General features: G+C 47.7%; 1 protein-coding gene across 1 annotated transcript in view; it reads right to left on the bottom strand.

The window, feature by feature from the left end:
- The window catches only part of LOC144154963 (protein FAM13A), a 140332-nt gene extending 117966 nt beyond the window's left edge, over window positions 1–22366 (bottom strand). Inside the window, exon 1 of the mRNA XM_077686120.1 lies at window positions 22119–22366. The gene's annotated coding sequence lies outside the window, so the exon portion shown is untranslated. The remainder of the gene's footprint in view (window positions 1–22118) is intronic.
- Between the last annotated feature and the right edge of the window lie 1130 nt (window positions 22367–23496).

Here is a 23496-nt window from a genome sequence, read left to right as displayed (position 1 = left end):
ACATAGATTTTAGGGTTAAAAGACAGCCGGACGAACGAAAAAAAAAAAAAAAAACAGAGCACTTTTCTTAAGAGAAAGATGGTTTCTCCCACGCAACCTGGGTCCAAGCCAAATTCCAAAATACACTCTCCCAAATTCCGAACAAAATCCAAACGGCCAAAGTCCGAAGCCAAAGTCCACTTCAACTAAGCCAAAGGCCAACCCCACATCACCGAAGTCCAAAGCCAAAGTACAATCCTGCTTAGAGAATTTATTTCATCATCATCATCGATAACCCTGTGCACTGCCAAACTATATTTTGCGTATTACGAGAGGTCCGTTAGGTGTCCAAAGACATCCCATTGTTATGTTATGTGGTGCATGATTGATGTGCCCTTTGTGAAACTCATTGTGTAAAGTTGGCTTTCCTGCAGTGTGTTTGCATCGGACGTCGACGACATCAGTGAGGAATAGAAAGCTTCGCTTTAATAACAGGAGCGATACATAACGCGCAAAAACTCCGACGCAAATTTTATTCTTTGCACTGGTAACAATACAACTAGTATAAATATGAAATGAAAAAAGGCTCCTTTTGTGCTAGGAGAGTGCGCTCTCTTATATATTCAATTTATTATAAAACACAATTTAGGACCCGTGCGGTCATCATGAAAATTGAGAGGTAGGGCTGTCCTATATGCTGCTGCAATAGCTGCGGTTATTTGGTGGTCGTCAGTACGGGTAAGTTTCTGGTACGGCAGGGCGAGTGATATCCGGGTAGTGATGAGTTGTCTACACAAGTTTTGTCGTTTCTTCTTTTATCCGTGCTCTTCTCCGGTATCGGCGTTTTACAATGTGGACGAGATTTTCAAATATTTCCTGTATTTTGGCAGTTGTGTCACCGGCTCGGCCGCTCGTCGGAAGGGCGACGCCAACAATTCTTGTGAAACAGTTTTCTGAGATCGCATGCTGACCTATTTTTAGCTTGAGTAAATTGAGCGTGACGTAAGTCCTCGTTTGCCGGGCAAAGCTTGCGGCGGCGACTAGGCCGCGAAAAATTCCAAAATTAATTTTCAAATTTTTGCAATTAAAAGCAGCGTACTCGGTTTTATTTTCATTTCGGCATAGTTTATTTCGTTTCTGGTTCTAACGCAGGTTTATCTGAGTTTTAGAGATCCTGGCATTCATCTTTCCTGCCTTTTGTATGTGGATGACACAATGCTGCTAGCAATAGCGCCGACATTGGTGTCGTTTGGAGGTGGCGTAGGTTGCGAGCGCGGCTGGCGACCGTGTCTGCCAAGCATGCGACTACGTATGGCGCGTAGCTATAACTCCACTGCGCAGGCGCAGCGCCTGCTTAAACCGCGTATCTTTTCTTTCTTCGCGGCCGGACTACCATTGCCCTCCTTTCCACGATATAGTTGCCGCTGCTCTGTACCCGCGATTAGGGCGAGCCCTCGTATTTGGCTGCCTCAGTTATGATTTCCTGTGGGCATCGATGACGTACTTCCGTGGACACTTGGTGAGCACGCCTGATAGCGGACGGCTAGCAGGCACTCGAAAAACCGAGAAATGAGCCTAATGACGCTATCGCGTTAAAACCTCGTGCAGGTTGTTGATCCTCACTTGTTGCCACTCTTCTTCAGGCGGAATGGTGGCTGTACCACGGCGAAATTCTCGAGTAGGACATGGGTCTTTTCTATGAGATTACTGTTATTGCCATCTCCCGACGTTACGAAATAAACTAACTGACACAGGGTTTGTCGAGGTTTTCTAACCCTGGGGTGCTCAGATCTTTTCGCCTATATTGCTTCAGTTTTTTTGGGCGCTCCTTGTTTACTTAATGTTCTTCTCCCTCTTATTCACCCCGCAATTCCCCCCTTTCTTTTCATTGTTCGCCTCATTATGTTCACCGCAATTTGAAGTGGCAAGCCCCGCCGCTCATGGGGCTAATCTCTTCAGAATTCATTATCCATATCTCGCTGCTCCCACCACAGTCTCCTACATTACCCGGTGGCGCTGACGGCCCACGACAATCAGCTACGCCTTACCGCAACGTTAGGGCCTTCCTTCCAGAGTACGAAAGTCCTTCAAACCAACGAGCCATACGCGAAACAAAGAAATAGCAACATAGGCGGCTGTTTATAGGTGGAGTCGGCGTTTTTTTTTTTTTTTTTTTTTTTTTGAGGTTGGTGGGGGAGGGGGGCACTTCTCACCGTGGCTTGACCTATGCAGTTATAAAGACGGCAAGAGCCATTTTGATAGGGTACAGGCGCTGGCGGCGAGCGAGACCTCGGTGTGACAGTGCACGCGACGGCACGTGATTTGACAACGACACCACAGCGGTCTCGCGATGCGAAACCGAAGGTCCCTTCAGGTCAAACACGGAGACGCGCTGAAGAGCGGCGTGTCGCTTCTCAGTCCCTCGCCCGGAGCACGCCATAGTTCGGGTCAACTCGTCTAGACGGCGCACGCTCGTCGTACCTGCTCGCGTGGCCAAGAGCCGTTTGGCTCGAGACAGTCGGCGCGGGATATGTAGGCCGGCCGGGCTCAGGCGCTCGCTGCAAGTCAGTTAGTTCTTCGGAAGGTACACCCCTTCCACGGTCGACTGCCACAGGCAATTGAACCATTCCTTTTGCCTGCAACCAACCAGTAACTGCCGCAGGCAGCTGCTAAACATATAGACAGACCTGCTCATTTCATTGCTCGCTTGTGAGTGTGTGCTTTCTGGGCCGTTTTGTGACGAGAATTGATTGTCCCGGATATGCACAGCGTCTGTTCTGCTTATGAAGATGACCGCGATGCAGCGCACGCGAGCGTCCCGTAATCTTATCTGAGCGTATTACTTGTCCCATCAGATTCATTAGGTCACAGCGACATGCTTTTCCACGGCGCGTTTCTGTACTGCTCGCAGGTAGCTGCTACACCGGCACGTACGAAGTGCTCATCAATGAGCTGCTCGCTCGCATTCAAATCCGACAGCATTCACGGCGGCTGCGAGCCGTCGACGGTCGAGCGCGCAGACTGCCACGAAGGTTGTTTACCCGGTCGGCCCAAAGTCATTGTCTTGAGGCGCGCCGCCGCCGCCGCCGCCGCCAGCGCTCGGGGCGAGGTCGCCAGCGGAGAGTGGGTCGCCCCGCTGCAAAACAAACCCAAGGCGACCGCCGAGGGGATGTCAGTGGGCGCCGGAGAAAATGGCTGTCCTCCCTTTTCGCCGCTTCTCTTCCGCGAACCGCTCGCCGCGGCATCCGCGCGCCACTCGCACGCTATTTCCGTCCGCCTCGCACGGCCAGGGCTGCTTTCACCCCCGCGCCGCAACCGCAGGAAGACCCTCCCCTCCTCCTGCACGACCGACTCCGACATCGCTGAGATAGCGGAATCGCAGCTCCGACTTGATTGCAGTACTATGATAAGGCACGCCACACAGTGCGGCTCCTTGTTCGCTTAACACTAGTGCACATTCATGAGGCCAGTTTCGCCAGTTCTCCGTCCCTCTGCACTATACGCCACATTTTTTCCCTCCGTAACGAACAGTCAGTCCACTAAGTATTTCTCGACCACGTGTAGGCGCCACGCAACGGAATACACGGCCCACTACGCGAAAATCATGTTGTTTATGCAAGGCTCAGAGAGGCCGCATTACCGGGAGATCAGAATCAGAATCAGAATGTTTTTTATTTTCCTCAGTGGAAAAACGGACCTCAGACAAAAAGCTGCTCATTCAGCAGCTTGACGAGGCCTGAGGCCCTACACACAAGGTGGCAGCGGTAGCACACAAGACACTTGCAGGCTAGAAAAAATAGGAAAGGAGATAGAGAGAAGAAGAAAAAAAAAAGTTCCCAAAAACGGTGTGATCAAGAACAACAAACTAACAGGAATGATTTCATACGCACAAACGTAAATATAACACCACAGTACACTTACATAGTATAAACACATGTACACGCGAAAAAATTCAACAACCGTGATCATCTACACACCAGCATAAACACGGATACAGGTGTATGACATGTGCACAAAAGTCCAATGCACGCATGCATACCTGCAGGGAAAACAACAATTTATTACAACTTACTTTCGGGGAAAACAAATGACAAAAAAGCTTGGTACGCTTTGTAAAAAAATAACAACAAAAAAAACCCGGAAGAACCAGACGTTCACACAACGCTGTGAACAACGTAAAAAAAAGAAGAAAAAAACACGCACGCACATATATGGAACTCAAAGGCAAATCCGACAGGTCTTTCTGGACAAATAAAAGTAAGGCAGTGTAGCACGCCACGTGAGAACTCGCTGCTATCTTCTACCCTTCAGAAATTCTGCTTAAAAATTGTTCAATTAGATCAAGCTTATTTATTTTGGGACCATCAAAGAAAGTTATATTACTGTTCAGGGTGTAGGGTATTATATATTTTAACATATATAATACCCTACAGATGAAGTTGTCAAGCGCGTACTTGCGATGCAGCGCTCACGGTGCACCTTAATTCCGCCTCGGGGGTGGGAAAGGAACCCCGACATCCTTTCGCACAACTAGTTTTATCATCTTGCCTTTATATCCCGCTAATTATACGTCCTGCCTCCGGTCACCACATTACATTTCCCTTTTTCATTCTCCTATGTACCCCAAGCGCCCCCTTTTCTTTTCCGGCTTTTCTGTCGTTCCGTTCGCTTCCACTTTTTCATTTTTCCCCAGTACCTTCTCTCCTGCAGCGCACACCCTCCCTTTCCTTCAGGGCGCAGTTCATATCCTACACACGTTCTCTCCGGTGTTCGTTTCTAGTAATGAGAAATCCACCGCGACGGGAAACCGCAATTTCAGGGAGACTAAGGCGACAGCAACATACCGATGTGCATGTAAAGCACCAGCCAAAGCATCTCGTGTTTAGGGTTTCAGCTGCACAACGTCATGAACAAACAGTCTAACGCAGCCAGACGTATCATTTGTTGCCTTTCAAAACCACTTCTGCAAAAGTTCAAAAAGCGTGCCACTGAGCACTTACCTGCGCCACATAACTGATGAGCACAGAGTGCACACTATGACCACACCAGAGCCAACCTCAAGATCCAGGGAGGTTACCCGTGATCGACTCAGAAAGCTAAATCACAACAGCAAAGTATCATATCGGCGTCACCTCGCCAGGATGGACCTTTGTTTTCCAACGAAAGTGCGTATAAGACACCCGACTTTGCGTACAATACGTGAGCCGATGCAAAGGTCTACGTCTCTTACACCGGCTGGCTCAAAGGTTGCAGCTAGCGCGCGGCCAGCAGGTGGAGCGCAACTTAAGTAGCCTCGGGGATCGTGATGCAACTAGCGACGCCGCCACGAAAGACGATCCCTGCGCACTGCGCGGCTCTTCCGCGTTGCGCTCTTGCGCATCCTTCCGGTCACTCAGGCACTCCCAACACTTCCAAATTGCGAACTTCACGGCTATATGGCGCGGCTCCCCACCCCTCCAATGATGGCAGTCACTAAGAACGGGGCTAGTTCTTCAGTGGTCAAAAAAAAAAAAAAAAAGGATCCCAAGCGTCCCCCACAAACACCGCGACGTGGTACGTACCGAACCGAATGAACTGTTCCCTTTCCATATCATCTTTCTTTCTATCATCATCATCATCATCATCATCATCATCACAGCCTATCTACGCCCACTGCAGGGCAAAGGCCTCTCCCATTAATCTCCAATTATCTTGGTCCTGTGCTAACTGCGACCAATTTATCCCCGCAAACTTCTTGATCTCATCTGCCCATCTAACTTTCTGCCGCCCCCTGCCACGCTTGCTTTGTTCAGGGATCCACTATGTTACCCTTAAAGACCAACGGTTATCTTGCCCTCGCATACACCCGACACAGTACAGCACATTACTAAATCTATCAAGAGCCGGTTGTTGAATCTGCTAAAAAAGCGCCTCCAACAACAAGGTATGCAGGGTCATCGCCTCGTTCAACGGCAGCAGCGAAAATTTGCAAACTGGTTATCGTGATTGATTGTTGAATGTTGGGTTTAACGCGCCGACGCAACGCAGGCGATGAGGCGCGCCGTAGTGGAGGGCTCGAGATTAATTTTGACCACCTGGGGTTCTTTAACGTGCGCCGAAATCTCGTACACACGGGCGGTTTTGCTTTTCGCCTCCATCAGAAAAGCGGCCGCCGCGGCCGGGAATCGAACCCGTGACCTCGTGCTCAGCAGCGCAACGCCTTAGCTACTGAACCACCGCGGCGGGTAAACTGGTTATAGTACATTTTACGCAGCGCCAGTCATGAATTCCTGAGCCCTGTAGGGTTGTTCGTTTTAGGGTTTTATATTTTTCTTTAAAATCGGGGGGGGGGGTAAAAATCGGGTGCTATTTGTCGAACTGATAATCAGGAAGAAATTGTTTTTTTTTGCAAAATTCGAATTTTGGTTTTTTCGGGTTAGATCTACAGATGTACCAATTAATACACTCAATTTGTTTTATCAGGAGATATCTCGAGCTTCCTAACTCTAACGCTCTAAAATTGGTGTTTGTTTCAAGCTGGTAATCGGGAGGACATCGGGGTTTTCTGGAAAATACTCTCTCCGAACTTTGGCGTTGGTTTGGAAATGAATCAGTAATGATGACAGTAAAGGTCACTGACAAATTCTAAGAAATGAAACACTTTATTCACGAGAAGCTGGCCAACGATTTTTCGCTCATCCTTGTTTACATACATTATCATCTGCATGCGCAAAATTTCGCTCTTCGTTCGAGACCTGTCCGATCGATGAGGGTACCTCAGCTTGGAGAAAGTTCTCTCGACATCACAGCTTCCACTGGCTAGGCACAACAATGTCAGTTCAGCGTTTGCCAGCGTTGGGTAGCGAGCCTTGGAGTCATGTCAAAACTCAATGAGTTCGGAAGCTGTGTTTGTGTGGCTTGCTTCCAGCAAGTACTGTACAAACGGCGGACCGTCAGCACACGATTGTGCAGATCAATACTTTGAAAGCGTCCATTTGGGGAGCAAATGGGTTTAACCTGATTCTGCTGACACGTGTTCGGGGTGTAAAAAAATCTAGGGAAGCTTGCACTCATGCGCAAGCCTTGAATCGCGAAGCCGTTGTAGGTGAGCATCGATGGACACGTAGTTTCAGTAGCACGCCCTGCCTTTCGGTTCGCGGCCTTTTCCCTCGGCCATGCGAACTATCCGCGGTCGGGCCATGCCGGGAACTGCGAAGACGTTGCGCGCGAGGACTCTTGTACGATACTGAGCGCATGCGAACGACGATGCGAGCTCCCGCGCGAAGGGTCCTCCTACGATACTGAGCGCATGCATGCATGCTCCTTTCGAGTGTTGCGGCGGTCGCTATCACGTCTATTTCCGTTGTAGAGTGGGTAATGCGACAGCTGCGCGACGCCTACACGATAATGTGCATCGCGGGGAGTTTTCGGCGCGCACGAACCCCGAACGTACGGCCAGTAACAACAACTCCGCTGATAAAATCGGGTTTTACCAGAAAACGAACAACCCTAGCCATGTGTAACGCGCTCTAGCGTGGCGCGGTTGCCAGTCCTTAGCTTTTCATAAGCGGGAAGACGACATCCGACATAGCAAAAAAAGAAAAGTAAGGGGCTGCAGCGAAAGAACCTGTCCATCGCTGTGCTCTTACGATGTGCGTAGTTTCTCAAGCTCGGCTGCCTGAGCATGCGGCCTCCGAGCTTGGAGACGGCCCGAATTAACGAGCCTGGCTCTTCAAACAGACTGCGACTCGTTTGAAAGCGCTGAACAAATCGGTCGCGTTATCTTCGACGCTACCATGTAAACGTGTTACGTCCAACTCGGTTATTCGACACGGAAACCACTGCTATCATGTTCGCGGAGGAAAATGAGTCAACGAGTCAGTTTTTCTTTGGCGGCTTCACCTGCCTCAAGCAACAATGAGCGCAGTAAAAAAAAAATACTACAAAGATAGCGCAAGGCAAAGACGGAATCACTCAACAGGACGGTAGCATGTTTCCCACCATCCCGTGAGCTTTGCTCGCACCGGAGTGTTAACAGCATTAACATAAGGCGAACTTCATTGAGAGCTAGAACTAGAAAAAGAAAGAGCGCCAGAAGCTGTCTCAAATGATGGGAAACAAGTGCCTTGAATGACGCGTGCTCTCTGTGTGTGTGTGTGTGTGTGTGTGTGTGTGTGTGTGTGTGTGTGTGTGTGTGTGTGTGAGAGAGAGAGAGAGAGAGAGAGAGAGAGAGAGAGAGAGAGAGAGAGAGAGAGAGAGAGAGAGAGAGAGAGAGAGAGAGAGAGAGAGAGAGCATGTACCAAGGGAACCAAGGCGGATGAGTTTGAAAGCAAGATTACTATATAAAATGATCAAGCACGAGCTTGCATGAGTGGAAACATCGCGGTGTAATAACGACTCCCTTCGGGACAAGCTCAGTAACGGTTTATGGAATCGCGGACTGTACTTGCAAGTCTTCTTCTCTTTGCGCATCTGTGATGGGATTTGAATTGAAATAATGATGAGCACCCGGCGAGTGTGTCAGTGGATTCCAGGGCACACTGGAATACCGGGAAATTAGCCAGCCGGCAAACATGAAAATTTGCGAACCGATAAACAACATGGGCCGATAAATTTTCCTTTGCCCATAATTACGAAGTTCATGTCCGAGGAACAGCGATCTCGCAGCACTTTTCACCGATACCGCTAATTTCACATGCAGGCACACAAACTGCAGACCGTCATTATCAGCAGTCTTCGGTTGCACCACACATTATGCGCCTGCACGTGCAGCAGTAGAAAACGTAAGGTGGAGGGAAATTATTATCGCGATAGCGTCATTAGGCTCATTTCTCGGTTTTTCGAGTGCCTGCTAGCCGTCCGCTATCAGACGTGCTCACCAAGTGTCCACGGAAGTACGTCATCGATGCCAACAGGAAATAACAACTGCGGCAGCCAGATACGAGGGCTCGCCCGAATCGCGGGTACAGAGCAGCGGCAACTATATCGTGGAAAGGAGGGCAATGGTAGTCCGGCCGCGAAGAAAGAAAAGATACGCGGTTTAAGCAGGCGCTGGGCCTGCGCAGTGGAGTTATATCTACGCGCCATACGCAGTCGCATGCTTGGCAGACACGGTCGCCAGCCGCGCTCGCAACTTGCGCCACCTCCAAACGACACCAATGTCGGCGCTATTGCTAGCAGCATTGTGTCATCCACATACAAAAGGGAGGAAAGATGAATGCCAGGATCTCTAAAACTCAGATAAACCTGCGTTAGAACCAGAAACGAAATAAGGTATGCCGAAATGAAAATAAAAGTATGCGGCTTTTAATTGCAAAAATTTGAAAATGATTTTCGAATTTTTCGCAGCCTAGTCGCCGCCGCAAGCTTTGTCGGGCAAACGAGGACTTACGTCACGCTCAATTTACTCAAGCTAAAAATAGGTCAGCATGCGATCTCAGGAAACTGTTTCACAAGAATTGTTGGCGCCGCCCTTCCGAGGAGCGGCCGAGCCGGTGACACAACTGCCAAAATACAGGAAATATTTGAAAATCTCGTCCACATTGTAAAACGCCGATACCGGAGAAGAGCACGGATAAAAGAAGAAACGACAAAACTTGTGTAGACAACTGATCACGACCCGGATATCACTCGCCCTGCCGTACCAGAAACTTACCCGTACTGACGACCACCAAATAACCGCAGCTATTGCAGCAGCATATAGGACAGCCCTACCTCTCAATTTTCATGATGACCGCACGGGTCCTAAATTGTGTTTTATAATAAATTGAATATATCAGAGAGCCCACTCTCCTAGCACGAAAGGAGCCTCTCAGAAAAAATCAGGACCGGCCCCATAGAGAAAACGTCTGGGCGCCACAATGGATATGTCACCGATCCAGCAGCTATCCATAAAAGCCCGAATACTACCAAAAAACTCCCAAACCTACACCAGCAGCTATGATAAAATTCCGTCGAGGAAATCTCCAAAACTATGGAAACACAGTCTGCGCGGACGCAGAGATGCTCGAAAACACGACGGCAACAATTGTCGTACTGACTGCCATGGCAACCCCTGTGACTTCATTATCGTCCTACATGCAGGAACGGAAACGCGGACATCCTCTTGGCGATCCGCATAACGGAACATCATTACTTCCGCTTAAAAGGTCATTAGTCTATGTGTTATAAGTGTAGTACCTAAACGTTTGAGGAGCATTCTTAAATCCACAATGACGACAGTTCACACCATATTAACACTCAGACAAAAGGCTCTGGAAGGGAACGAAGCAGCCGACGAAGATCCGCGAAAACTCGCATACCGTGCTCCCTCTCACCACCGGTGCAAACCTTCCCTCCTCGAATATCGAGAACATCTCTTCATCCTGCACCTAGAAACGCCATCTTTCCCGGTGCAACACGGGGATCTCAATGCCAAAGACACACATCACCTGTGTGTCTCGCTATCCTTATCGTCTTTGTTTGTTGTGAGCGCTGTGAAATCAAGAATCATGTTGGAAGACATGCTCAGGGGTGAGCAACTCAAGCATTGCACATTACGCTTTCATCGACACATACCAGGCTGTCCTGCGAGCTTGTCTCACCTCAAGATCAGCGTCAGCTGATGCTGGGTCCCTGGAGTTTGGGTTCCACCGTTGGGGTCTACCTTGTCTTTATCCCCTTTTCCCGAACTTCCATTAAATCTTTCCCAGTAAGGGTCTCTCCAAATGTGTGTGTTACAAAAGAACCAAAACCTTCAGCCAGGCCAGGACGCTAGAGAATAAGCGCTTTGAAACACTAACACTGTCCGCATCTTGCTCAAACTGGCAAGCACACCGCAGCCACCACCTTTAACGCCCACATCATAAGCCACAAAAGCGTATCTGCCTTTCCTGTACCGCAGTGATTAAAAACGCCTTGCTGCTACTCTAGCTCTCGTCGCTGAACTGCAGATTTTGAAATGCATAAATCGTAAATGCACCAACTCCAAGTGAAAATGCTCCCTCCACGCCGAACTAACGCTATAGCGTTATACATCTTAAGACCTAAACGTAGATGTCATCTGGAACTTTTTTTTAATACAGTACGAACCCAATTAGCGTAACATGCGTTTCACACAAGGAATGAACTGTACTGCAAAAGAAACTGCCAAATATAATTCACGATTACACGCGTCGAATTACCGGTATGAACGCTGCACCATTTAATACAGTTAAAACCCGATCTAACGAAGTCACCGGGAACCGCGAATTATTTAGTTAAATCGAGATCTTCGTAAAATCGGGGCTGTCATTTTACAAGCCGTGGATATTCAAAAATTCGATGTCTTAAAGGCGCATCTCAGCAGCTACCATGAAAATGTAATTGCGGCCGCCGCAACGCTTGCCTGCCTATAATTTAGCTATGCGGTTAAATTAATAACAATAAAACGGCCGAGGTTTTGGAGGAAACGAATTTATTTCCTGGCCATAAAGCCTGTGATCTTCACCTGCGTGCAGTTCGTTAGCATTGGGCGGGTAGACCTTTCGTAGGACGAAAGCGCTTTCAACGCGTCGTCGGTTCCTTCGCGAGCCCCAGCAAAATGCCCAAACAAGTCAATAGCGTCCATCACCTTCCCTGGAGCGGGCACAGGAGCTTCAGCAGTTTCTGGATCATCAGCATCCTCTGACCCTTCCTATGCACCGGAACCTAATTGCAGGAATTCTTTATCGCTCAAAACCTCCGTAGTATCGGCCGTGCACCTGCGTCGACGCTCAAATAGTCGTGAAAGCTCACATCTTCGTGGCGTTCAGCCGAAGCACATTCGAAATTGCTCCTTTTTAAAGTATCTGTTTCTCGAAATACTTCGTTAAAATCGGGAATGACGCTCAATGTTTCTTTAGTTAGAGCTCATAAAAGCATTGAGCCATACCTGCGAGGGAATCCGAATTTCTTCGTTAGATCGGAAGGTTCGTAAGATCCGGCTTCGTTATATCGAGTTTTCACTGCCCGCGTTTACGCTTGTCTTGTATATTTTAACTGTGCTTTAACGATTACGACGCCCGTGGGAAGGAATCTCGCATACCCTCAACGGCAGATTCAACGCTTAAGATATATGGTGCGCAGCCGGAACGTTCCCACATCTTTAGACGCCCATCATCTGCCTCCGCTTACGTCATCCGGCCATATTATTATTGCTTGTCGTCAAAAGCACCCCTCCCCAATCAAGTTGCACAACAGGCAATTATTCGCAAAGCACAGGCGGTATGCTTTACGTAAAAGCGTTGCCTTGTCACTGCGTTGCGGTCGGAGGAGGAATAGTGCCATTACAAAACAGAGTGATTGCATTAATTTCGCACGTGCTGATGTAGCGCAGCTGGCGCTCCCATTTCGAGATATATCGCTTTCTGCCCGAAGAAAAATATCATTCGCCCAACTACTTCGCTATTCCGAAGATCTTGTAATTGTGACAATAAAGAGTTTTAGTATAGCGTACGCCGCCATAGTGTTAACGTAAGCTATTTCCTTGCGTCGTTCGCAGGAGGGGCCTTTATGGGGTATTAATATTTAGCACAACTATCTCTGACCCCTGAGGGTGGTAGCCAGGGCCACTCTGACAACACGGGGTGAAAGGTACCTTCTTTATGGTACCTTTCGGCATGAAAGCTGCCGAGAACCGATCGGGTTTCCCGTCAGTCGACTGCTCATGACAGGCTGTAGACGCCTCAGTCATGGTTCGGGGGTTAAAAAGAAGGCGACCTTCACGCGCTGGCTACCAGGCTCAAGCGCCAGAGGTAGTTGTGCTAAATATAAATTGCGCAGAAAGTGACGGAGAACGCAGTCGCCTAGATAGCCGAATAGGCAAGGCATCCGAGATGTAATCGGAAGCCGTGGGGGGTTAAAATATAAAATTATGATTTTAACTTCACTAATCATAGTAAAAAAAAAGCCGAACACTTCCCCTATACCTCCCTTGGCGTTATAGACTGCCTGCCCTCCCTGATTCCTAACTATATATATATATATATATATATATATATATATATATATATATATATATATATATATATATATATATATATATATATATATATATATATATTATTTCTTGGACACCGGCAAGTCGTAGCAAAAAAAGAAAGACACACGTCGAAAAAAGAAAAGGTTTAACGTTTCGGCCGAGGGACGTTATTCTGACGAAGGCCGGTCCCTCGGCCGAAACGTTAAACCTTTTCTTTTTTCGACGTGTGTCTTTCTTTTTTTGCTACACATATATATATATATATATATATATATATATATATATATATATATATATATATATATATATATATATATATATATATATATATATCGAATCAGAAAATGGGAAATCAGGGGCTCTGTGAAATAAGACAGAAAATAAGGGTTGGCAGACAAGAAAACCTCGGAACGCAAAGGGGAGGTTGTGGTGGGTCATAGAAACAGATGAAGAATTTTTTGAGTCAGAAAGAAAGTGGTGAAAAATGCCCGCCGGGTGGGATCCGAACCCACGACCTCCAGAATACCGGTCTGGTGCGATAACAACTACGCTACCTGCGGGGCTGTTTCCCCACCACTTTCTCGGGTATTGATGTTAATGTATTTTTTGTTTCCTGCACTTGGGGGTGGTAGCCAGCGCCACTCGGACTGCTCGGGGTGAAGGGGACCTTTTTTTTAACCCCCGGGCCGTGACTCGACATGTGGCTTTGTCTATATATATAGATGTTTCATCTAACTTTGGCCAGAGTTTAAAAATATGCCGATGCACTGTAAGACGATGCGACGAAATGCATGTTGCCCGCTTTTGTATATAGTGTCTTATGCTGTTTATTATATTTTGCTTTATTAAATGATTAGTCAATTTTAATTACCCAACTTTTGAACCAACGAACCTAGAAAAAATCCCAATTAGGAAGTGGCAGATCGGTTTGCAGAACATCCGAATGAACATTTTCTGTCTTTCTATCAAGTATTAGTGTCTTTCAGCTGACTCAAGATGCCCGAGAAATAAAAAAAAACTCCACGTGACATGGCCGCTTGCACGTCGTGATTGCAATGCTCCCAAATACTCCGCGTAGAGACAATCATAGGTACGCAGCCGCTTATAAAGCGACACGGCAGATGTCGAACCTGTTGCTTCCGGCAGCACAAGCGATAACCTCCTGCTTATCGCTATGACAAACTGTCGCGAGAGAAACACATCGGTGGAGTAAACGGCACAGCCAACGCCTACGTTGCTGCTCTGTCGCCTTTTAAACGGCAACACGCCTATGGCTATTTGTGCACAGAACGTGCGGGAGCACTGCAATCAAGACGCGCAAGCCAGCATGTTCCGTGGTGTTTTGTAGCGAAAGCTGCACTACGCTACCTCGGGCAGTCTTCGCGGGGTGACCAGTTTTAATCTTGAGAGTTAGAGGTCAAACCACACTCCTTTCTGGAAGCGCCAGGTAGAGCACTGCACGGGCCTGATTTTAAGGCCCGAGCCCGGCCCGAGCTCGCTTTGTGAAGCCCGAGCCCGACCCCGGCCCGTAACACCGAGCCCGGGCCCGGCCCTGGCCCGGGCATTCACAAGTGAGCCTAGCCCGGGCCCGGCCCGGGCCCGTCGTCTCAAGCCCAGGCCCGGCCCGGGCCCCGTCATTTATTTTCAAGCCTAGGGAGTGCCCGCGTGTGTGTGACCAGTTCTGGTCTTGGACGCTGATGAAAATTTGTTAATTATATTTGGTCCAGTGTCTTCGTAGCGGGAAATTAGACAGAGCATCTAGTCAGTACAAGCACGTCATGAATTGAAACGCAAAAAATAAGGGTTTAAAAGTGCACGTAGTTTAGCTTACACCGTCTGCAGTTCAGGCCACATCGGCGTAATAATAGCTTGTATTCTTACACGAGAGACACCATCACCTTTGATGACCATACTCTTGGCAACTTCACGTGGTAGTCTCGGCCACAAGTTGGTATTGCTGAAATTTCTTGCTCCCCATTTGAATCGAGGAGTATGTGCGTGCGTTGAAATATTTTCCCTGCAGTGGTTGTTAAGAGGTGGTGCTTCTCTAGCACGCGAGTTTGATTTCCAGCCACGGCAGCCGCATATAGATTGGTTCGACATCTAAAACACACGTTCATAGACAGGTGCACAGCTCCAGGGTGTATTAATTCCTTCCCCGCTAGGGTATTCTTTGTAACCGTATCTTTGATATGTTATACACCAAAATATAAAATCTTGATGCAGTACATGAAATCTCATTAAAATTACAGTATTGTGACTATCAGACCTAGCAAAACACGTTTTTAAAACAATGTGTACAACCAACATCAAGAAGCGCGTAAAAGTAAACTCAGAGTATTCATTTTTATGCTCTTTTCCATATTTCACGTCGGAACTATTAACGGCCAGGCCTATGTCTAGCCCGAGCCCGGCCCGGGCCCATGGCGTCGAGCCCGAGCCCGGCCCGGGCCCGCCGATAATGGACTTCGGGCGGCCTGGCCCGGCCCGCAGGCCGGGTCGGGCTCGGGCTTTCGGGCCGGCCCGGGCCCGTGCAGTGCTCTAGCCGCCAGGCACGAAGCAGCGGCCTGATGGCGGGGACAGATAGGCGGCCGGGAGAGATAGGCGAGGAGAGAACGGAGACGTGAGCGGGACCCGTGTCGCCACCTGTCGGAGAAAAGCGAGGAGGCCGCCGCCACAGCGATAAGCGCGGGTCACGAAGGAAGGCCAGGAGGCCGTGTGCGGCGCAGAGCCAATAGAGGTAGGCGAAAATCCAGCGGTGGTCGCTCGCACAGCGGCAGTGAAGCTTTCGCTACCAACTAGGGTTAACCAAAGCTGAACCACAGCAACTTTCTCTTTGTATTTCGCCAGCATCTTCGGTAAGCTGCAAAACACTAATACTTAACTGATAGAAAAACAGAAGCTGTTTATTCGGAAGTTTGGCAAACCGCTGTGAGACTTTCTGAGTGGGATTTTTTTCCTAGCTTCGTTGGTTGGAAAGTTGGGTAATTAAAATTAACTAATGATCTAATTAAGCAAGATACAAAAAATAGCGTGAGACCCTACATACAAAAGTGAGCAACATGCATTTGGTCGCGAGTTCTTAGAGTGCATCGGTATATTTTTAAACTCTGGCCACAGTTAGCTGAAACACCCTGTGTGTGTATGTAAATAAGGGTAGGCAGTCAAGAAAGCCAAGGAAAGCAAATGGGAAAATGTCGTGATTTATTATCCTTGAAACAGATGCAGATTTTTTTTAAAGAAAGTGAAGGAAAACATGCCCGCCGGTTGGGATCCAAACCCACGACCCCCAGAATACGCGTCTGGTGTGATGATCACTACGCTACGACGGGGCTGTGCTCCCCTCGACTTTCTAGGGTATTTATGCTAAGGTAATTTTGCCCTGCGCTTGGGGACGGTAGCTAGCGCCACTCCGACTAATGTTGGTGAAGGGGACCTTCTTTTTAAACCCCTGGCTGTGACTCGAACGTCTACGATATGTCGAGAGTGGTCGACCAGCGTTGAACCCTCTTAAGCTACCTATGGCACCAAGACTGCAGAGCAGCGACCCACCCTATGTATGAAGCGAATCAGAATGGTAAATGAGGGGCTCGGTGAATTAAGACAGAAATAAGGGTAGGCAGTCAAGAAAGCCAAGGAAAGCAAAAGGGAAAATGTGGTAAGTCATTTATAATCCTTGAAACATATGCAGATTTTTTTTGAAAGTGGAGAAAAACATGCGCGTCGGGTGGGATCCGAACCCACGACCTCCAGAACACGCGTCTGTTGCGATGACCATTACGCTACTGGCGGGCCTGTGCTCCCCAGTACTTTCTCGCGTATTTATGTTAAGGTATTTGTTTCCTGGGCTTGGGCTTGAGTAGCTGGTGCCGCTCCGAACCAGCTACCACCCCCAAGTGGAGGAAACAATTCCTTTTTTCAAAGTACGAAGACTTCAGGCTGTGTGTGTTTGTATATATATATATATATATATATATATATATATATATATATATATATATATATATATATATATATATATATATATATATATATATATATATATTGGAGTACAATATTACTTGGACACCGGCATTCGATATACAGTAAAGCCCGCTTATACCGAACACGGGTATATCGAAGTATTGCCTATATCGAACCCTTGTATGATTCTGATAAAAATTACACGCATTTAAAACTTTTTATATCGAACGCGATTTTGCTCACAATGGATATATCCGCGCGGGATTTTTCGCTCTCCTAAGGCATGCGGCAGGCTTTCCCGCAATACTTCGGCGCGCAGCGGTGGCGCGGACTCCCGCGCGAGCTCGGGCGCGTCCAAATCGGCCGTGGCAGAGTGGACCAGCTCCACGCATGCATGCCGTTGGGGCCGAAAGCGCCACATTAGGCGCTGCGGGCTCCGGTGTCACCGAACTCGCTACGCGCACTTGCTCGGTTCTCTAGGTTCGCCGTTATTCGCTTGTATCCATGCTTGTCTCCGCTCTGTCGAAGACGCCGAGGACTCCGTACCGCTTCCGAGCACGAGCGAAGCCGTCGCTGCCGTGGCCCTGCTACGGCGATACTGCAGTGCCATTGAGGGCAGCGGTTTTGTGCTTGTCGACTATTTAGATACCGTGGAGCAAGCAATCACCAGCAACGCGTTGCCCTCCAAGAAGCAGGCTACACTCACGCAGTTCTGCCGCCCAAATAAATTGTTTTCTTTCCGAGAAAGTGTCGTATCAATAGTGATCTGCAGGGTGGTAAGAGCTCAGCGTTAGGTCGTGACTCCGTCGGCAAGATTACTCTCATATACATAGCTTGCACTGACGTCACTGTAGCGGCCATCTTGGAGCACCGCTTGCACGGTGGAAGGCCGTGAACTTATCTCCCCCTCCGATCTCGAGTAGCACTGGGAAAGCAGAGAGCAGTACTCCAGAGAGGGCTGTGGGGACGTCACATGCAAGCTATGTATAAGTATTTTTGCTTCACTTTCTATATAGAATTTTTGCTATATCGAACCATTTTACAATCCTCGCGCTGTTCGATATAAGCGGGCTTTAATGTAAGTAAAAACAGCACATGTCGAAACAAAAAAAGGTCAAACATTTCGGCCGAGGGACCGGCCTTCGTCAGAATCAGGTTATTCTGACGAAGGCCGGTCCCTCGGCCAAAACGTTAAAGCTTTTCTTGTTTCGACGCGTCATTTTTTATTCATGTATGTATGCATGTCTGTATGTATGTATGTATGTATGCATATATATATATATATATATATATATATATATATATATATATATATATATATATATATATATATATATATATATATATATATATATATATATATATATATGTTGAACAAATATATGGGACGAGGGATTCCGTAAGAACACACACCACAGATGCAGTCCTTATTGCCAGTGCTGTTCGGCTACTCGAAGGGGCTTATAGCGCCGAATGAGGTGATTGTCATTTTTGTATGATACAGGAGTAAAGAAATGGAAGTAGAGAAAAAAATCCTCCGTGATCGGAAGTGGGTCTTTACTACCGTATCATACAAAAATGACAATCACCTCATGCGGCGCTATAAAGCACCTTCGAGTAGCCGATAGCACTGGCAATAAGGACTGCTTATATATATATATATATATATATATATATATATATATATATATATATATATATATATATATATATATATATATATATATATATATATATATACTTTGATTGCGAGAAGGGCTATCTTAGGTTGCCGTAAAAAGTAGTAAAAAATTGGTATAGATTCGAACAAAACTGACGCTATACCCATTTTTTACTATGTATGTATATATATATATATATATATATATATATATATATATATATATATATATATATATATGTGTGTGTGTGTGTGTGTGTGTGTGTGTGTGTAATAAAACCTCGTTATAACGAAAAGGGATATAACAAACCAATCGTAATTCCCCTCGAAATTCCCACAGACGACCATGTAATTAAGACTTCGTTTTAACAAAGCTACATTTTACTCGCAATGGGTATAACGAATATTTTTTTCTCTTAAACGAGAATTTACTGAGCATTTCAAGACTAGTCACGTTAATGTCTTATAGTGTGCGACGGTTTATGTGGCATCACAGATGCGCTAATTCAAAACTCCTGCTAGCTAGGGGTTACCAACTGCAACGCGCTAAAACGGCTGCAAGCGCCTGGCAACAGCCGCGTGGGTGCGCGTCTCCCGGGCTCCCAGTAGGGTGCGTGGATGTTCCTCCCGGCACTCTACCGGGATGCGGAAGACCTGCTGCCCCGCTTCTTTATCGCTCACGATTATGGCGAGGACAAACTTGAAATCCCTGCTGCAGCTGAAAAAGCCACCATTCGCCTGAAGAAGACTGAAAAAATCTATCTTGGACTTTTTATCTGCGAAGTGAACCGCCAGTTCGTGTGCTGTTGAATGATCATGGATGAGCCGTTTGGAGCGAATAAAGTAACGGTGCTTTGCTGTGTTTTTCGCCTGTTTTTCTTGTTTTCGGGGGCTGCTGTGAGTTTAATGGTGAGTACATCCTCTCTTGCACGTAAATTGTCGGTAGATATGGACATTGGCTATAACGAAATAGTGGCTATAGTGAATTAATTACGACCCCTCTTGCACTTCGTTACTTCGTTATAACGGGGTTTTACTGTATATATATATATATATATATATATATATATATATATATATATATATATATATATATATATATATATATATATATATATATATGCACTTCGTTTTAGATCGCGGACTGCTGCGGAAAAGAAGACCTTTGGACCTCATCGATCACCAACCTCGGAATGGCCAGAGCGAAATCCGGCATTTGCTCTTCACATGAATGTAGTATGAGGCACAGGTCCATCCCGTACGAGGATTTCCAGCGGACCATCCCAAGCAGAAAATCCAGGGAGACCCTTGCGTCGGTTACAGCAGCCGACCAGGCACAGCGCACGTCCATCTACGCAATAGGGACGACTAGCCCTACAAGTGCTGTCGCACTTAAAATACACGAAGCCATTAAATAATGAATCCAGTATCAGACAACATGCATACTAATGAAATATGACATATTAAACGTAACCCAGAATAACGGTAAATACTTCGCCCATCCAGCCTTTGGCACTTTAACGCCATTAGTTAATCAAATTTAAGCCCCCTTCTATGACAACTCTTCCCCACTCCTTCCGGCCGACGAAATACAGCGACATCGTTATTTTATCACTTCGTTCTGCAAATTAGTACGCTGGTTCCCGAATTTTCCCTGCAGGGATCTTCTGCATGGCCTTCATGGGCACATCACTTCCACAACTGGGCTACGCCTCCTTTCCCCACCTTCCATGTCCCAATTTTTGATCGCATGGCCTTCCCTTGATTAATGAAGGACCACCACAAAAACTCCCTCTATCTGCACGCCACAGAATACCACAGAAGCGGTTGTTCTAAATCGACAGCCGTTATCCCTTCAAGTAATCAACCCACTGAGAGCAAAACATGTACAAAATATGCCAGGAATCAGTGGTGCTGGAAGGTGTGGTTGGTCTTCGTATGAAGGTTGAGCTCCTTTCACCATCACTAATAACGACCTCTCGCTTTGAATAATTTGTACAGTACTAAAAGCACAGTGTCCGCACTGTCGAAATATCGAAACATTTTAAAAGCGATTGCGTTCATGTACACAGTACAGTTCTTTCAGTTACTACTGGAGTTCGCCTAACGGAGGGAATAGGAAGTCCCCCTCGCCACCTCATCGACTCCTGAACCTTCCTCTCAAGCTACGGATGCACGATGACGATCCCGGAATCCTGGTGGCTAGCTCTACGACTCATGATAGTATATCCCACTGAAAAAAAAAACGCGACCCAATATTTAAATTAAAACAACGTGGGGTCATCAGAGAAAACGCAGACACTAAGCCCTCCGCAGTCCTCTCACTAAAGCGCACACAACTGAAGTCGGAAAACTCCAATTCTCTCCCCCTGTCCCCCTCTCCCTACACAACGTATAAAATCGGCAGACTAACTGTGTGGTCCGCCGTTGTGACAACGCGATGAACTGTTTTTATGGAGCTGTCGGGAGGGAACATCGGGGACGCAAGTAGTGAGAACGCTTCCACCACAGCGGTCGATAGAGGTGCGCGCATCTGCTGTCAACAGCGGCTGGTCGCTACGGCTGCCTGAGTTCAGTCGATGTGGGTACATGAAGACACAATTCGGTCCAGTGGTCTACACGCCGAGTGCACTTGGTTTGCAGAGAGGAAACGCTTATTCAGGCACTCAGCGCAAGATAAAACGAAAATGCCTTCAGGTGGCTTTCACTGTTGATTTTTTCTTCAGTTAGTACCAATTCAGTAAGTACCAACAATACGCCGAGTTCCAATCATAAATGATAATATACAAAGCCATTCATAAACGGTTTCCTAACAACCAACTTCGTTACGAGACAGAAAGCCGAATGGCCTGCTAGCAATTTGACTGTTTTATCAACGTTTTTAAGCTGCTGCTTAATGAGGAATGACACCTATTTCGTCCACGGTTATTTGTCCTGAATCCCGAAGCCGTCGCAAGGACAAGGCCTAGCGAACGAGTCTGGGGTGTCTGGGAGAATGGACTTCAACAGCAAACGGTCCCTGTCGCGCTGTCCTCGCATGCAGCACGCAACCAAGAAAAGCAAACGAGCAGCTGTGGGGTTGCGACTGCGGCACTCGCATCCGGCTCTGCCAGGGAGCTCGAACGGGGCTCGCCTGCAGTCGCAACGAACACATCGGCTGCCGTCAAGTGGCAACACGCGGAGAAACGCGCACAACACGCCAGGCCGGCGGCGAAGGCAAATATCGATTCGGCCGGCGGCCCGCCTAGTCCGGAGGAAAAGGCCGCGCGGAGGATGGCGTGAAAAAGTAAAACGCGGCAAGCTTATATAACCGGCCGGCATATTGCTTTCGCCCCGTTTGGGAGGTACTTCGCCGGCAACTGCGCGCACGTGTCGGGACAGGGCTGGCGGTCTCAGTCAAACGCGGCGCAGTGGCAGCAAGCCAGCTCCTAGCAGAAGGGGCCTCCAGGCATCAGCACTGTCATACTTCCCACACAAAAGACGCTGAGCGATATGCGCAGCCTCTGCGCTAGAGGCTGGCAGCGTACAGTCGCCGGCTGCACCAAAAGGGGTACTTACGGACGCACAGGCAGTGCAGTGGGCGAAACCTCGGTGAAATCGGAATATGTACGCTAGGCTAAGAAACTCCGGCGACACTACTTCTCCACCTCCGAACGGCTCCTCCCGCGCGGAGCCGGTCAACAAGAGTTCCTGTCCACAGGCGCACGCATCTCCGTCAGCTCCTCGTCGGCCGATGCACGCCTCGTCGACTCGCGCAGTCTGTCGGCTTCGCGTATGCCTTTTCCTCGTCGCTCTAAAGATGGCGGACCGCCGCTCTAAAGCAAAACAATCTCCCCTTTCCACCAGTTATTTCTTCACCGAAAGGCGGCGCTGGCTGGCGCATGCGCGAACCCGTACTGCTCCACGCTTCAGAGCTCAGCAGCTGGCAGGAGGGACGCGAAGAGCGGCGAGGAATTCGGCGAGGGAAAAAATCGAACAGTTTTTCCTCGCTCCGGCTCTGTCCGCCGCCGGCTGATGGTTGTCTTGTTTCGCCAGCGTGGCTGGCGCGGCGCGGCGGACAAATCCGTGTCCTAGTTTCCCGCGTCGGCGTCTCAGAATGGATACGGTGGATCTGGCATTTGAATAAAAGAGAAACGAGCCTCATGTCGTGCTTCCTCTGGCGGCGACAGTTGACGCTTTGAGCGCGAGAAATCGGACGTCTCGATTGGTTCGCTGGAAAACTCATTCGCGTTTTTTCCACTCAGCCTCGTTTATGTTACGCCTTCTCAACGATAGACAGGGAGGGAGAAAGAGAGATGCAAAAAAAAAAAAAACGGTTGAGAGGCATTTTTATCATTCTGACCAATATCATTACGTAATGCTAAAGGCATTGCAGTCTTTTTTTATAGGAGAAAGTTAAAGATCTGCCTGCTGCAAAAGGGGCGAACAGGATTATGCGACAAGTACCAATGTAGTGCACTGGGAAAACTGTACGCGGCACGGGAATTTACAATGAGACAGTGGAGTGGGAAATGGCAGAAGATAAGAATAGCTCCCCACTTCCCCTTTGTATATATATACATACGTACACACACACACATACATACATACATACATACATACATACATACATACATATACAATGAAACCTCGTTAAGCCGTACCTGACGGGGACACGAAAAAAGTGCGTACTAACCGGCACTACGGCTTATGAGGGTACGGTGTAACGAGATTCCACTGTGCATATATATATATATATATATATATATACGATTGTGTAGTCAAAGCGAAAAACATAATAATTTATTCTAACGTTTCTACCGGGGACCGGTCTTTTTCAAAGATACGGGTAGAGCGGGTAGATCAAAGATACGGGTAGATCAATTGGGTCTAAATCATTTCTCTCGTGGGCGGGGTAAGAGCATGTATTTAAACCCTACTGATCTGCACTACCTGT

Source organism: Haemaphysalis longicornis, unplaced genomic scaffold (assembly GCF_048455015.1).
Source record: "Haemaphysalis longicornis isolate Haplotype H1 unplaced genomic scaffold, Haemaphysalis longicornis Haplotype H1 scaffold_1, whole genome shotgun sequence".
Classification (NCBI taxonomy): domain Eukaryota; kingdom Metazoa; phylum Arthropoda; class Arachnida; order Ixodida; family Ixodidae; genus Haemaphysalis; species Haemaphysalis longicornis.
The sequence above is the reverse complement of the archived record's forward strand: the minus strand, read 5'-3'. Positions and strand labels throughout refer to the sequence as shown.